The sequence below is a fragment of the Lepidochelys kempii genome, chromosome 1 (genome assembly GCF_965140285.1).
Source record: "Lepidochelys kempii isolate rLepKem1 chromosome 1, rLepKem1.hap1, whole genome shotgun sequence".
Classification (NCBI taxonomy): domain Eukaryota; kingdom Metazoa; phylum Chordata; order Testudines; family Cheloniidae; genus Lepidochelys; species Lepidochelys kempii.
In genome coordinates this window covers 132,838,264-132,855,154 of record NC_136380.1, presented here as the reverse complement: position 1 = coordinate 132,855,154, position 16,891 = coordinate 132,838,264, and the positions used below count along the sequence as shown (strand labels likewise).

Below are 16,891 nucleotides of genomic sequence, written 5' to 3'. Positions count from 1 at the left end.
AATGTTATTAGAGGCTTTTGCAATTAAGCACTTACAAATCTACTTCCATTACAATATACACCAGCCTCCCCACCAAATCTGCTTTTCTACCTCTATTTCTCATGGCTCACATTTTACATATTACCCCCTCTGTCCTCGCTGCTCCTCGACCACACCTGTCAATTCGTTCCCCACTTTTTTGCTTCTTCCTCTTAATTGACATCCATCCACACTTTCCTCACCTAAACACCGCACAAATTTCAGCTGATGCAGAACGCAGCTGCCTCCTTTTGCCTAGTGTAATCAGTACTTCTTCAGGGAATACATCACACATGTGCTCCACAGACTGCATGAGCTTCCAGTTAGCTTCAGGGTGCAATTCAAAACCCGTGTATTTCAGTCTGTAGGTCAAAGGCAGAGATGAATCTAAGGGAGGAGTCTAAATTGGTATAAATTAAAACAATTTAGATTCTCTTAGGATTTCCTTAAACTAACAGGACCTTCCAACATCACCTCTGCAATTGGCTCCCTGAATCTAATCTGATATAATTTGTGTGCTGAGGGAGCAGAAGACAGGATTGCAGCAAGAATATAAAACTGTAAGATAATGTTTGATATGCAAACAGGTCTTTTATTATTGCTACATAGAGTTTGTTGTTGGAGCATTTACTTTTTTCTGCTGTGTTTGGAACAAAGAATTATTTTTAAACAAATATTCTTTTTAAGTAGACTCCACACACCAATTTTGCTTTATGCACCAGGGATGAAATTCATCCTTGAGCACAAGCATGCCCCTCCTCACAGGGCTGAATTTGTAACTGTTATCCAAATTCAACTCACCCCAAGGTTTATTGATCCTCTGATCATATACTATATAATACGAAGTATTATGATATTCAGAATGTTGAGCAATAGGAAAAAAATTGCCAGCCAAAAATCTAAGGGACTTCGAGAAGAGATTTTCAAAGCCAGCTAAAGGATTTAGCGATACAACTCCCATTGCAAGTAATGGGAATTACGAAACTTGGCTAAATCCCCTAGTTAACTTTGAAACTCTCAACCTCAGTCTAGCAAAATTGATTTAGGAGGGTAAGCCTGCTTCTTTCATATTCTGCTACTTCAGCAATGAACTGCCATTTAATAATGCTGCACTTTGCACACATGTACAAACAACTGCTTCAACATTAAGAGAGATGTGCTGAAGGTGAATTATTATTACATCTACAGATACTTTCAATGTTAAAACCAGACCCAAAACAGCTAAGCTATCTTAAATAACAAAAACAGTCCACTGATGTTAGTCATTTTTCTATTTAAATATTAAATTATAAATAATTAAAGTTTACGTATATCTGAACAAGACGGGAGTTCAACGCATACATTTAATGCTTGATGTAACTGCAACCCTCCCCCCAATGTATGTACAGCATTACCAATGTACATAGTGCCTTCAGATCACTTATTTCTTTGTGCAGTAAGTTAGTGGAGAGCTATATGTTAAATCCTGGGAGTGACATATAATTACAGAATATCTTTTTCACTGAGCTCCATGAATTCACACGAGAAGAAAGTGAAATTCAGACCGATCAGCGTGACCAAAATCATCCAAAAGATAAAAGTGAGAAAACATGGCTTTAGTGTTTCATAACAGCATCCATCATATATGATGTTTAGCTTTTTGTCTCAAATAGATATGGCAGTATCACAAGCTTGTATTGTCTCTTTCTTCTCTGATTTAGCTTAGCTGTAACAGATGGAGAGTATAAGTGATTAAAATATGTCCCAAATATTCTGTGTCCTCCTGCTACCTCAAAGTCAAGGACCTGAACCTGCAAACCCTCACTCGCATGTGTCAGTGGGACTAGTAAGGATTTGAGGCCCAGTCCTGAAAATACTACGATCTTGTCCACACAGTGGGGTGGCACATGCTGTGAGGATGTGATCTCTAAAGCACACTAATGTGTTGCACAATAATTGACCCGTGCAGACCCTGCTTGTTGGCACTAAAGTTTTCCTAGTGCGCTTTAACATGATACAGTTTCAAACAGCACTATGTTGAAGCTCAGCAGAAAGGTCCGCCCAGACCCACTAATGCATAACACATGAGTTCACTTTAGAAATCACACCTCTGTTGAGCGCATTACCCCGCTGTATGGACAAGTCTTAAGTGGTGCTGAGCGCTTGCAACCACTGCTGAACTCAGCATGACCAGGTGCTCAGCACGGGTCAGAAACTGGTGCTGTAAGCCGCAAGGATCTTAATGCTATGATTCAATTGTTTTTGCTAGTTCATGACGACTTAGTATAATCATGCATTTTGTAGGATACTAATAGGGTTGCCAACCTTCCAGGATTGTCCTGGAGTCTCCAGGAATTAAAGATTAATCTTTAATAGAAGATGTCATGTGATGAAACCTCTAGTAATATGTCCAGCCAAAACTGGCAACCCTAGCACTGACGTCGTGAAGACACTTGACAGTGGAATAAGAGTGGTTTTTTTCAGGTTAGTTTAAACCTCTTCCAAAGTGACATAAGCTAAAGCATTAACAGGCACTCATACTGGAGTAAGATTGTCCATATGGGGAGTTATACTGGTATAAATATAGCAATTTAAATTCACACTCCTCCTTGTATTGGTATCTTTCCCATGTAAACAAACAAACCCTAGAATTTCTCAGCAGCCCTCTAAACACAACTTATATATGTATACTTGCCTACAGCCAATGCATGTAACATTTCTTTGATCTGTGAACTTCACAGTTCATGGAGGAAGTGGGGGAGGCAGGGCGGTGAGAGAGAAGAGGACGCACTCGGCACCTGCTAGTTTCAGTAACCACTCATCACAGCAACACTTCATGCAGGGCAGTCCCAGAATTACATTTCCAACCATCCAAAAGTATTAAAGACAATCTGATTCCTTACATATTGGAAACAAAATCCACAACATGAAACACAAGTTACCGGTGCACTTTTGTTCAGCTTTACGGTATGTGATACGTTAGTTAAACAAGGGAGAAAAAGATTTGCCACAAAAGGGTGTGCCAACAATTTAATAAATACTTATATAGCGTTTTTCATCCTTAGGCCTCCAAAGTATACTACAAAAGAGGTAACAATAACACCCATTTTACAGTTGGGAAACTAAAGCCAAATTAACATCTCTGGCCAAAAAATTCAAAAAGGGTTACTGATTTTGGGTGACAAACATGACAAACCTTTACCTAATTTTCAAAAGTGCTCAGTAGCTACATCTCAAATTGACTTCAGCAAGAGTTGTAGGTATTGCACACCTCTGAAAAATATCAGGTTCAAGTCATGTAGCATTGAGAAAAAAACAAAAGCCATCAAAAACCACTGGCCTCTTTTTAAAATCGGACTTTTTCAAATAATTTGTGTAAGATGAAACAGCACTTAATTGGCAAAGCTGGGAATAGACGCCTGGTCTCCTAACTCATGGTCTCATGGATTCTCCACTAGACTTTATAAATAATTATATTTATATTACAGTAGTGCCCATGAGGCCCCAATCAGGATCCAGGCCATATAATGGTAGTTGCCAAACAACACATATAAGAGACAGAGTCCTCCCTTAGTCCAATAAAAGTTGGATAAAATGTTATAAAATAATGTGTTCCCGATGTTAGAAAATACTAATTTAAGGATTTAACTTCTTTTTAATCAGGATCTCTAATGAAAGGTTGAAAGGGATTGTCTCTTTAAACCCTGTACTGTATAAAGTCTAGAAAGCTTTACGCCATCCATTACCAGCTGCTTTCCTTGTGACCTTAACCTACTAATTTAGGAACCACGTTTCTTCCTGTTGTACACTTAAACAGGAAGCAGCTTTGTCAAAACTGTGCTGTAAACAAAGCAACAAGTGTATACGGTGCTGTGGTTTTTCAACGACCAGACAAGCTAATGGCAATGCTGCTCTTTTTCATTCTCCACTGCTCCAGACACCACTTCCTGCCTACCTTCTAATGACTTAATTCAATACCAAGAGTAAGTCCAGGTCTATGCTTAAAAGTTAGGTCGACCCAGCTATGTTGCTCAGGAATGTGAAAAATCCACACCCCTAAATTGCGTAGTTCAGCCACCATAACCCCCAGAGTAGAGAGCACTAAATTGATGGAAGAATTCTTCCATCGACCTAGATACCACCACTGAGGGAGGTGGAATACCTACACGGACAGGAGGTAAACCTCATCTCATCTCATTTCCTTTCCATACTTTCCTCTGTTAACTTGGGGTCTTAGTGGATCTACTGCACTTCCTGAAAATTCACTTTCTCATAGAAATTCTGGGAGGGGAAAATGGGAGAAGAATGGAAGGAGCCATAAGACATCTATATACTAACATAATTCCTTCCTGCGCTATATGTGAAGAGTATGTGTTTCTCAGTTAAATGAGGAATAGAGGGAGGGAGATGTCTTGCATAGAATAGCAAAACCCTCCAGAGCAGAAGGAATGTGGCACTGCACCTGGATCACTAAACTATCGCATTGCAACTTCTTGTATTGGAACAGCGTTTAAAGGAACTGGAGCATTTAAATAGCATTTTTCACATTCAAAGTGTTTTATTATCATTAAATAATTCACATAACATTCCTATGCGGTAGCTGGAGTTGTATTACTATCCCCATTTTACAGATGGAGAAACTGAGGCTAGGATTAGCGTGACATGATCAAGGCCACATAGTGAGAGAGTGGGATTAGAAATCGGCATTTTCTGACTCCCGATCCTATGCTTATTCCTTCAGAATGATAGAAACTTGAACTAGCTTTAAGCCACCTCTTCCACATATTTGTTCAGGGCAGTCAAAGCAGGAAATATTCACCTCAGAAATGTCTCTAGATATAGCTTCTTGCTCCACTATCTGTCTGTAACAAAGGCACTGTTTAACTCTTCTGAACAATTTGTTTCAAAAATCACATTTTTAAACTAACCATTTGGGTTTCCATGGACTGTTTGGATATCTCCTTTTTTAAGCGTCTTGTTGAAACTAAAATAATAGGTCCCACCAAAATTCAGACTTCACAGTGAATGACTGTAAAATTGCAGAGTACAAATGATAATCATGATGGATACAGTAGATGACTGATAGTCAAGCAAAAAAGCTTTGTTTATGGCTCCTATGGAACTGAAAAATGTAACACAGGCTAGTGCAATTCTAAATATATTATGCATCTATTGCCAAAATATTCTAATTAACAAAACATACTATATCAGCAGGAGACTTTGGACCATGGTTTAAAACCGAACATAGTCTAAATTTCCCTCAATATGTAGTAGCTCTTAATTCCCTCAAAATGTTGTGTCTGTTTTGTATTCCTGATATCACAATCCGGAAATATTTTTTTCTTCTAAGCAATATATGGAGCCATCATTTTCTTCTGAGCTAGTATTTAAATCATGCAAGCATTCAAGCCAAACACGACACAGCTACTTCTGCTAAGAAAATAAATATCCTGATTTTTTTTATTTTATTTTTTTAATACACAAATTATTTTATACACATCCTTTAAATCTGCTGTTGAGCTCTGTTATGGTTTTCCCTCCACAAGTGAGAGGAATACTAGTAAGTCATGAGGCAACCATGATGCTGCTCTATACACGCTAGAGATGAGAGGTGGGAAAAGCCAGCCTGTTAGCAGTGCTGCAGAAAACGGAAGCAGAATGTCTGGGCAAGATATGAGCATGGCTATAGCCTTACCCTTCAACTAACAGTACACGCACTACACCTATTACACAGATGCAGCAAGTGCCAACTTCCAGAAGAGTCCAGACACCGAAGCAGCATTTTGCCTTATGTTGTCATAATATTTCCGTCCATTACTCGGGAACTCAAGCTGGTTCTCCAATACCTGCACCTTGCATAATCAGCCTCTCAGAGCTACAATTTGGCCCTCGTACTTTCATTGATATTTTCCCTTGTCAACAATTACATTAACTGAAATTGTAGACAAGTTCTACGTACAATTTAAAATAGTTTCTGGCCAGCATTTGTACAAAAACAAACTAGATCTCGGACAGTTTGAATGCTCATCTGAAGTAAAACTGTAAATAGGTATGGTCAGACTAGAAACACTCCTACAAAAATGATTACTTTGACAGTCGAGGCAAAATTATTCCATTGACTTTTGCACTTGTGATCCAGGTTGGAGTGAGAGAAAAAAGCTTTTTACACTGCAGATTACATAGGTCTCATTATAAAATAGAACTAGATTTCATGTGTCTAAATATGAAACTTTCATGCAGAGTTAATCTGATTTTCAAGAAGACTTTAGGAATGTATTTTGCCTGAATGTAAATGCATGCTTATTTAGCACATGCATCACCAACTGTTTGCATTAAAATTCCTAGTTTGCATGTACACACGACCCAACAGACATGAAAGTTAGGCATTCATTTTGTCCATTCACAAAGGCACATACATTAACTTGAAAATCAGGCCCTATACTTTAACCAAATGCGGTGTATTTGGAGCAAAAATGAATAGGCAGGTGTTTCACAATTGACATTTTGTTGGCAGTGGTATCAAGAAGGACAAGAATTAAAGGTATTTGCAGTATACTACTCCCATTAGTCAGGGTTGATACACGATTGTGAGACAAGGTGAGGAAACTTTCATTGCCACTGCCTTGCTGTAGTTAAGCTCTGGATTAGTTTTCCAAGGGTACCAAGTTATCCTCTCTTTCAGCACTAAATTCACTTCATTTTTTTGGATGAGGGCAGTAAAGGGACTGGACATAATTTAAAAAATGGACAGCACACTTGCATAGTTTCCACATCAATAACTATAAATGTAGTGAACATGCCTTACCCATCCTCACTGACTAACCCTCACTTCACCTCTTTACATTTTAATCTTTTTTAACATTTCTAAAGCCATCAGCAGAAAAGAAAAAGACATACTCTTTCCAACAAAGGCACAAGTGCATCTTGTGATGAATATATTTTGTTAGTAAAGCAATGTGTCCACATGTGTAAGAAATAAAGTGTATGGGGATATATAAGGATGTCTCAGCAAGTGATAACTGATAATCCATTTACAAAAAACAAAATAAGAAAAGGAGGCAAAAAACCAAGAATAGGGTTGTTTGAATAGCATTACAGCTAGATTTTATCTGTTTTGCTGGGGACACAGTTTCAGTGATTTTTGGCTCATATAGCAAAACCTAGATAACTGACTGTAAATTGAAATTTGTTTAGATGTTCAAAAAAAGTGCAAAACCAAAATCATCCCCTTCATCTTACTGTCTTGGATTTTGCATCAAAGTGTAAGCTTAGATAATTCCTTGACAAAAATCAAAATTTCCCCAAAACTGGCCATGCCAAACTTCCACACATAGTAAATCTGTGTACAAAATAAAAATATGGCCATTCAGATACTGAGTAACGGCAGTGGATAATAAAATATAGGTAATACAATATATCTTTATTAGACCACCCCTGGGATCCCAGTGAACGTATTCACATGACAGGAACCATCACTGCCACCAAATGGCAGTCGGCCTGGCCAAAGATTGGAACAAAACAGCATACCTCGCCCGTATAGCTAGACCTTGCTGGTCATGGATGACTAGGCTTGGAAGAATTCAATTCTTTTTTAACATTTTGACAAATAGGTGTTTATTTTTAAGCATTTTTCTTTTTTTATTGATTTAAATTTTTCACAGTTGCAGGAAATTACAGGGAGGGAAAAAACAATTATTTAAAGTAACATTAAGATTCAAAAAGTTAAAGCTTTATGAATCTTAAAACACTAATTGTAACATCTCATCAAAATATACAAAGCAAATATCTTAAACTCAAAACTCTAATAAGTTCTCAAGCAACATTTTTCTTACTTTGCCTATCTGTATATTTTGATTATTGTGGATGGAAACATTTTTTCATCGGTTTATGAATGTATGGTCAAATCACCATTTACTGATAAAAATCTAATCCTTCCAAGCCAATGGATGAGGTACAGCGGTGGGACCAGTGTAGGGAAGCTTACACTGAACAAAATATCAGATATTTTTAATGGATACTGTCAGGTCAATTTAGATACAAAGTTTGTAGAGAGATCAACCGATTTAAAAAAAAAATCCTAATGTGAACAGTCTGTTTGGAACTAAATATTTGCTGAAGTGTTTGCCACCCAAACAAAGCAATATTTATTTAGTTTCACTCTCTGGTTCTCATGCGCTAACAAATCTATCCATTTTCATTGTCTAAATGAAAAGCAAAAACATCAGTGTGGAAGAACAAAAACTTTTTTAAAAATCTAATTTTGTTTTAATAATCTGAGGTTTTATTGGTAACAAAGGCAATTATTTTCAAATACATTTTAATCTATGTAAATTTTATTTAATATACTCTTGTAGTTGTAGCACGTTTGTCTAAACAGAGCAGTTGAGACCTCACAACATTTGTCTAGACACCATAAGTGTCTCATTCTGTATGATGAGAGTGACTTTTAAAAGGCTTTTGGAAGGGAATATGCTGAAGAATTTTTATTGCTTCAAATAGTGTTCCTATACCATTTTTCTCCAGATGGAAATCTGGATATAAAAAGAAAGAAAAAGTTTAATGCATAATTTTAAGAAGTCTTTATGCTTCTGAGAGTTTATGTCTCTGTTCACAGATTTCTTAATATATAGCTACTCCATTCAAGCCTGAATCCACAAACACTTCAGCAAGAGAGTAACTTTATTCACTTTGGCAGTCCTAAGTCAGTGGAACTGCTTACCTGAGCAACTGACTCAAATGCTGTGCTATTTGCAGGATCAAGCCCTTAGTTTGTGGTTAAATGAAATATACCTGACGAGACTTTGGGGAATGGTCTGATCTTTTCTGTAGCACAACACCTAACTCAAAACAAATCAGACCTGGGATTGCCAGTCCTTAATTCACAACTTCTTTCCTTGACTATTCGTTATTTACATCAGGGCTTCTCTGCCTTCATGGCAAATTGCAACGGTAATGATAACTTAGATCTGCTGGATATGGAACATAAAATAAACCAAACCAACCACACCATGTCTCCTGAAATGGCTACAAATCACAGGACAGGAATCCATCATAATGTCAAACTGCCACCTTTAAAGCTTAAAAATTTCAAATGCTCAATATTTAGAGTTAAAAAAAAAAGATTTTCTTCTCTCTGAAATGACACATGCACTGATTATTAATGGCGCCTCCTCTGCACAGACACTGGAAAGAAATCAAATACCATCAGTCATGGACACTGGGTCAGATCCTAGACTGATGGGGTCTATATAGGTATTCAGACAGTCGGTAAGTATCATTTTCACCCTTGCAGTCTTCTCCAGTTTTCTTCCACAATGTGTTACTTCTGCTCAAAATGGAATGGCTCATACAATAGTAAAAAAGAACATAAGGAGCCAAAGCTCAGAGCTCTGATTAGTTCTGTGATGGATTTTTGCAGTTTGTTTAATCCATTTCTCAACAGGAAGGTCTTACCTGTCCTGGTCCTAGATCTTACCCTCCTTGGGTAATCGCAATAGGAGGGGACTTAGGGAAGGAAAAATCTTTTTCATGGATTCTTTCATGGAGACACCACCGCACACACAGTGCCCTGGCTATGTGGGAAACACAGTCTATACCCCTCTGACTGTATTTCTCTTTTTCAGCTAAGCTCTCTGAGGCCAAGGATGGGATACAGAAAATAGAAGAGAGGCAGGGCCAAAAAGCTATACTCCGAAAAGGTGGTTGGATCCGTTCAAGCAGGAGATTCACATACATTTCAAATATCTGAGCTGGTAAAAAAAAAAAAAATCCAATGAAAAATGGCATTCCAAAGGAAAGGAAATTGTTCAAGAGAAAATTCTTTTGACATTTTTCAGTGAAAAGAATATTTTAGTTTAGTTTGGAAATGTTTCATTTTGTTTTGATTCAAACACAAAATTTCATTTCAGATTTTGACTTTCTGGCTCCCCCTTCCTTTCCTCCCCCACCCTTGAAAAAAGAGGAAGAAAGTTGGGGGGGGAGGGGCTAAAAACTGAACAAAAACAAAAAACATTCAAAATTACAATTGCCATTCTGATTCCATTCCATTAGTTGAAAAATAAAAATCTCCCTAAAAACGTTTTGTTCTCCGTTTTGCTCTAATTCCCCCCCCCCCCAGAAAATATTGACACCATTTGTCAAACAGTCCTATTCAGAACATATGCGTTTTAATCATCAGTCATTCTGCCCTTGTTCAAGCTGCAGGGTAAGTCTGTGTCATTGTATTTGAATAAAAGAATGAGAAACACCTGACCACCATCCCCCTCCTATTACATTATTTTTGAAACTGTATTTTGACTTCTCTATGCAGAAAAATGTTTGGGGTAACATTTCCCTGGGCGGGTAGAGAGTGAACATTTCTGAATATTTTTGATGGTCAGAGTTGCACAAGATTTCAGCAGTAAATCATCCAGGCCTCATCAGTCAAATTGTTCTACTGCAGATCTACTACGCTGCTACATAAACCTGAGATTCCATCTTTTTCTGACATGGCCAAGATTTACGGAGGTCACGGTTACAAAAAGGGGGCTCTTGTGTTGACCCATTCTCTCAGCAAGTGCTAGACCCCTACACAAAGCTGCTGACATGTGACTCAGTGAGGAAGGCTATGTCTACACTGGTACTTTCGTCGCTAAAACTTTTGTCACTCAGGGGTATGAAAAAACACCTTTCTGACCGACAAAAGTTTTAACGATGAAAAGCACTGGTGTGGACAGCGGTTTGTCTGTGGGAGCCACGCTCCCGGGAACGAAGCTACTGCCCCTCATTGGCGGTGGTTTTATTTGGTCACCGGGAGAGCACTCTCCAGGCGATAAAAAGTGGCCACACAGTGCACCTTACAACAGCGTGGCTGCAGCTGTGTAGACATGGCCGCAGTTGCAGCTAATTAGTTATTGGGCATTGGGTCTCTAAAACTATAAAACTAAAAATTATAAAACTAAAGCTATAGAGCTAGGTGGAGGTTGGTCCTGTATGGAAACTTCAAGGAAGGAAAATTAGGCTGGAGTGCTATGTTTAAGATCAGTAAAGCCAATATCTCAGGAAGGAGGTGAGAGTTTGATCATTAAGGCCTTGTCCGCACACAAAAGTTGTACTGCTTTAAACATACACCAATATAGTTAAAGCAGCACAACCCATCTTTTGTAGATGCAGCTTATACAAAATGTGCTTATACTGTTAAAACTAAGTCTCCTGTGAGAAGGAGAATCAGTTATACCAATACAACTGTTCACACTAAGTGCTGTACCAATGTAAGTATATCATTAAAAGAAAAAAAATCACAACCCTAACTGAAATAGCTACACTGATACAAAAATTGTGTGCAGATCAGAGCTAAATCAGGGTTTGTGTGCTCTCACAGTAACATAAATATTACATTGGCATTGCTATTTTTAGTCATCCTGTGGACAAGAGATTAAAAAGGGCAGCTGGAAATGAAGCCTGTATAAAAGCAATTTTCTTGACTGGTGGACTTTAAAAAAAAAGAAAGGAAAAAAAAAAGCAAGCCCTCTTGTATCTATTTGACCCTTTGTTCCCTCTGATCCTTGTTGCAGGCTTGATGCAGAAATATATTTTTGTCCCATGACTTTAAGTGGAGCATTTCTAGATATCAACTGTTTTGGCAATAAATTGTACATGCCAGAAGCTCAGGGACTTTTGGAAACTGGAACACAAAATGCATACACGGGCTTTTCATTGATTCTCCCTCATTAGCAGCTCTTGCTGGATCAACTTGTTATACTGTTTCAATACTGGAGAAGCCTACAACAGATATACATAATTAATTTCCTGCAGCTACTTCAGGTATTTCTAGGGCAGTGACTAATACTTCAGGCCAAAGTCTCCAATGCGATCTCACCCTTTGGTACCACTCAAACAATAAAAGAGGGGCATGTTCTTGCTATAACTGGCCAGCTGAGAACTCCTCTGATTTTGGGGGCAGCTGGCATAAAACCAGGGACTCTCAGATGGTATGAAATTGGTGGACTAGCTCCTGTGCCAACTGTCCCCTGCCCCAACACCTCTACAGGGTATGTCAGACAACGGAGGCGTGAATTGGCGGTAGGATACAGGTCTGCTCTGCAACTGATCTTTCACTAGCATAGGATTATTTAGAGAAAATATACTAGTGACATATTTAGAGAAATCTTTAGGCTGCTCTGATTTACGCCTGGGCTGGAGTCAGTGCATAGCAGGGAGCTATAAAACTAGCTTGACTCCCCCTATATGCAGCACACATTTCTGCACTGAGCAGAGTTCAACTGCAAGAGAGAATCTGGCCCAAAAGAGGTAATGAAAATCAGACAAAACTTAAAAAGGAGAAAAAAATATATATATGCTAACTATCTATAAAGTATGAATCTTATTATAAACTAGTACAATTTTGGAGAGTCTAGACCAAACACAGTCACTAAACTTTCAAAGAAACAGAAATAAATTAAAAATATCACATCTATAGCACACATATATATCAGTTATATTTTCCTCATAAAAATCCATACAGGCCAAGTAACATTGTGTCTGTCAATTTAATCCCCATAATTTTAAAGCTCTAATTTAGTGCTTGCAAACTTATTTGCCAATTCTTGTTTCAGGGACTTTTGGTAACTTGCTCAATAGACAGGGAAACCTGTCTTCAGTGACCACTCAAGGGACCAACAAAAATATTTTCCTTTCTTGAAAAAAAAAAAAAAAAGAAGTGACCATAGGAAGGTCCTGGCCAGTAAGTGCCACCACATGGCATTGTTCGTTTATTTTGGGAAGAAGGCTCTGTTCACAAACCACAAACAACCCCCATCCCTGCTATGACACCTTAGGGCTTGTCTACACTGGCATTTTACAGCGCTGAAACTTTCTTGCTCAGGGGTGTGAAAAAACATCCACTTGAGCGCAGCAAGTTTCAGGGCGGTAATGTGCCAGTGTGGACAGTGCACCAGCTCTGGTAGCTAGGCCCCTCGTGGAGGTGGGGTTTTTCAGAGCGCTGGGAGAGCTCTCTCCCAGCGCTCTGCCATGACTACATGAGCTCTGTTAAAGCGCTGCTGGGGAAGTGCTTTAACGTTGCCAGTGTAGAGTAGCCCTCAGATCTCCATCCTGGTAGCAGCCGGGGCAGGCAGATGAACAGCTACCACTGTGGGGCAGAGGAAGCCTTGTCAAGGACAACACTACAACTCGGAAGGGATAAGAGGAGGGTAGGATTTAGCACTCCCAGCATCTGCAAAAAGCCTGCTTCATTAGTGAAGAGCAAGACATGCACATTGACTTCCACTCCCCACCTCAGGTATCTATTATTGTGGCAAAAGGGTGGGTGGGGTGGCTGGCAGAGGTGGCGTTCTAATAAAGATGGAGCAGAACATGAGCGCACACTGTATTAATATTTGTATTTTACACACTTTAACTGTATAAAATACAAATATGAATGATAAAGCCTATTGCATATTACAAGACTCAAGATCACTGAGTGGCTATAACTGAAAGATAAAATAAAACATTGCTTGCATAGACAGGGCTTTAATTTTAGCTCATCTGGAAGAATCTCCTGCTCACCATCTTTCAAATGGCCATGCTGGAAGGGCTCAAATACTTAAGGGAGTTCCTCCCAGAGTTTCGTTCAGATACTCTCCTAATTAAGAGTGAAAGGTATTAAAGAGTGGACTGGTATTAAAAAGTTCAGATATAATCCACATTCTAAACATAAAATGTAGGTAACCCTTACCCCAGATCTGCAACAGACCATGATGCAATGGCAGAGCTTCCCACACTCAACTCGGACCAGAACAGGATAATTCTGCCAGAGCAAGATACTGGAAGTAGAATAAAATTTAAAAAATTTAAAGCACATCAGAAGCAGGAAGCCTGCCAAACAATAAGTGAGGCCACTGGATGATCAAGGTGTTAGAGGAGCACTCAAGGAAGACAAGGCCATTGAGGAGAAGCTAAATTAATTCTCTAAAGTGGTCTTCACTGCGGAGGATGTGAAGGAGCTTCCCACACTTGAACCATTCTTTTATGTGACAAATCTGAGGAACTGTCCCAGACTGAAGAGTCAATAGAGGAGGTTTTTGAGCAAATTGATAAATTAAACAGTTATAAGTCACCAGGACCAGATGGTATTCACCCAAGAGTTCTGAAGGAACTCGAATATGAAATCAGAGAACTACTAACTGTGATACATAATCTGTGACTTAAATCAGCTTCTGTACCAGATGATTAATTGGACGCCAATTTTTAAAAAAGGATCCAGAGACGAACCAGCAACTACAGGTTGGTCAGCCTAACTTCAGTTCCAAGCAAACTGGTTGAAACTATGATAAAGAACAGAATTATCAGACACACAAGTGAACATGATTTGTTGGGGAAGAGTCAACACAGCTTTTGTAAAGAGAAATCATGCCTCACCAATCTGTTACAATTCTCTGTGGGGTCAACAAACATGTGAATAAGGGTGATCCAGCAGATACAGTGTACTCAGACGTTAAGAAAGCTATTGACAAGGTCCCTCACCAGAGGCTCTTAAGTAAAGTAAGCAGTCAAGGAATAAGAGGGAAGGTCCTCTCATAGATCAGTAACTGGTTAAAAGCTAGGAAACAACAGAAATAAATGGTCAGTTTCACAATGGAGAGTGGTAAATAGTGGGGGGTCCCCCAAGGAGCTATACTTAGACCATTTCAGTTCAGTGTATACTGATGAAAAAAAGGAGTAAACAGTGAAGTGGCAAAGTCTGGAGATGATACAAAATGACTGATGAAAGTTAAATCCAAAGCTGACTGTGAAGAGTTATGAAGGGATTTCACAAAATTGGATGACAAAATGGCAGATGAAATTCAATGTTGATAAATAAATAGTAATGCATGTTGGAAAATATAATCCCAACTACACATACAAAATGATGGGGTCTAAAATTAGTTGTTACCACTCAAGAAAGAGATTTTGGAGTCATTGGGGATAGTTCGCTGAAAACATCTGCTCAATGTGCAGCGGCAGTAAAAAAAAAACCTAACAATATTAGGAACCATTAGGAAAGGGATAGATAACACAGTAAATATCATAACGCCATGGTATGCCCACACCTTACATACTTTGTGTAGTTCTGGTCACCCCATCTCAAAAAAGATATATTGGAAATGGAAAAGGTACAGAGAAGGGCAATAAAAGCGATTAGGGGATGGAACAACTTCCACATGAGGAGAGATTAAAAAGACTAGGACTTTTTAGCCTGGAAAAGAGATGACGGGGGGGGGGGTGAGGGGAGAATGACAGAGGTCTGTAAAATCATGAATGGTGTGAAGAAAGTGAATAGGGAAGTGTTAATTACTCCTTCACATAACACAAGAACCAGGAGTCACCCAACAAAATTAATAGGCAGACGGTTTACAACAGAAAAAAGGAAGTACTTCTTCACACAACACACACTCAGCCTGTGGAACTCATTGCCAGGGGACGTTGTGAAGGCCAAAAGTATAACAGGGTTAAAAATATTACATAAATTAATGGAGGACAGATCCATCAGTGACCACGAGCCAAGATGGCCAGGGATGCAACCGCATGCTCCGGGTGTCCGTCAGCCTCTGCCTGCCAGATGCCAGGACTAGATGACAGGGGACAGATCACTTGATAATTGCCCTGATCTGTTCATTGCTTTTGAAGCATCTGGCATTGGGCACTGTTGGAAGACTGGGTACTGGGCTGGATGGACCATTGTTCTGATGCAGTACAGCCATTTTTAGATTCTTAATCATGGGGTATTTAATAATCTGTATGATCCCCACCATAATAATCTGTATGATCCTCAAACCTGCAAAACTTAATCAGTTTACCAAAGAAAAGATGTTAAAGAGTAATAAAGGATCTAGGTTTGAATCCCAAGGAACATCTTCCATTTAAACATGAGAATAAAACAAAATAGTTTTACCAAAAATGAAACAATGGAACAGATATCTGAAACCAAGGAAAGAGATGGCACACAGATATAGCTGATAGAGATAAATCTGACAGATAAATCCAAAAGAATTAGAGTTGATGATAAACCTTGGGTTTCAGCAACAACTCATATCAATGCTCAATAGGAAAAGTCAAGGACAGAGTGCCTCTGCTTTGAAAGTCCTCCATTTTATTGGTTTGTGTCACCACTTTATCACTACTTTCAAATAGCCTAACATGTTGAAATGTGGCCTTCTGATAAACTGAATCTTTGAGATCTGATATTATTTGCATTGCCTTACAGAACTTTTCTAACAAAAACAATGATAGGTTTTCCAGTGCGCTACAGAATATTGTACATACACTACGTCCGAATAACACCTTAAATAAAACAGTCAGCAAGTGGAGCGTACGCTGCCAACACAAACTTTCTTTGTGACCCTGGATGAACAACTTAACTCCCTGTGTCTCCGTTTCCTCACACTTGAAAGGAGGATAATACTTTTCTACTTAAAGAGGTGTTGTGAGAATTCATTCATTAATGTTTACAAGATAATGTGAATTTCTGAGAGAGATTCCCTGCTGCATCTGCTCTCCTCCAAATGTGTAGAGAGCGGGGAGCAGGGCAGGCAAACCATCAGGGAGCTGGCTACAGCATCCTAATTCTCTGCCCAGCCCTGGGCAAAAATTTAAAGGAGAACACCTACGCTGCTTTAAGATGTATCAACTGGCAGTGGCCACAAAGGGACCATCCACTGTTTGAACCCATCCTGCTTCAGCCACTCCCCTTCACAAAACCCCTCCCACAGGATCTGCAGGGAGGGCAGCTTGGAAATCAGCAAAGGAGTTGCAGCCAGTCTCCATTCACGGAGACAAAGGGGAAAATCTGCTCCTCTGTGTCTGAATGTACTATAGGAGTACAACAAATCAATGAAGCAGGCAGGTTACCAACCACTTAGGCCATGTCAAAACTACAGAG

General features: G+C 39.1%; 1 protein-coding gene across 7 annotated transcripts in view; it reads right to left on the bottom strand.

Moving 5' to 3' along the window:
• The window catches only part of TBL1X (transducin beta like 1 X-linked), a 252,897-nt gene that overhangs the window by 188,395 nt on the left and 47,611 nt on the right, over positions 1 to 16,891 (bottom strand). Inside the window, exon 2 of one of the 7 annotated variants that reach the window (XM_078854042.1) lies at positions 222 to 380. The exons of the other annotated variants lie outside the window; for them this stretch is intronic. The gene's annotated coding sequence lies outside the window, so the exon portion shown is untranslated. The remainder of the gene's footprint in view (positions 1 to 221; positions 381 to 16,891) is intronic. 7 annotated transcript variants of the gene reach the window in all.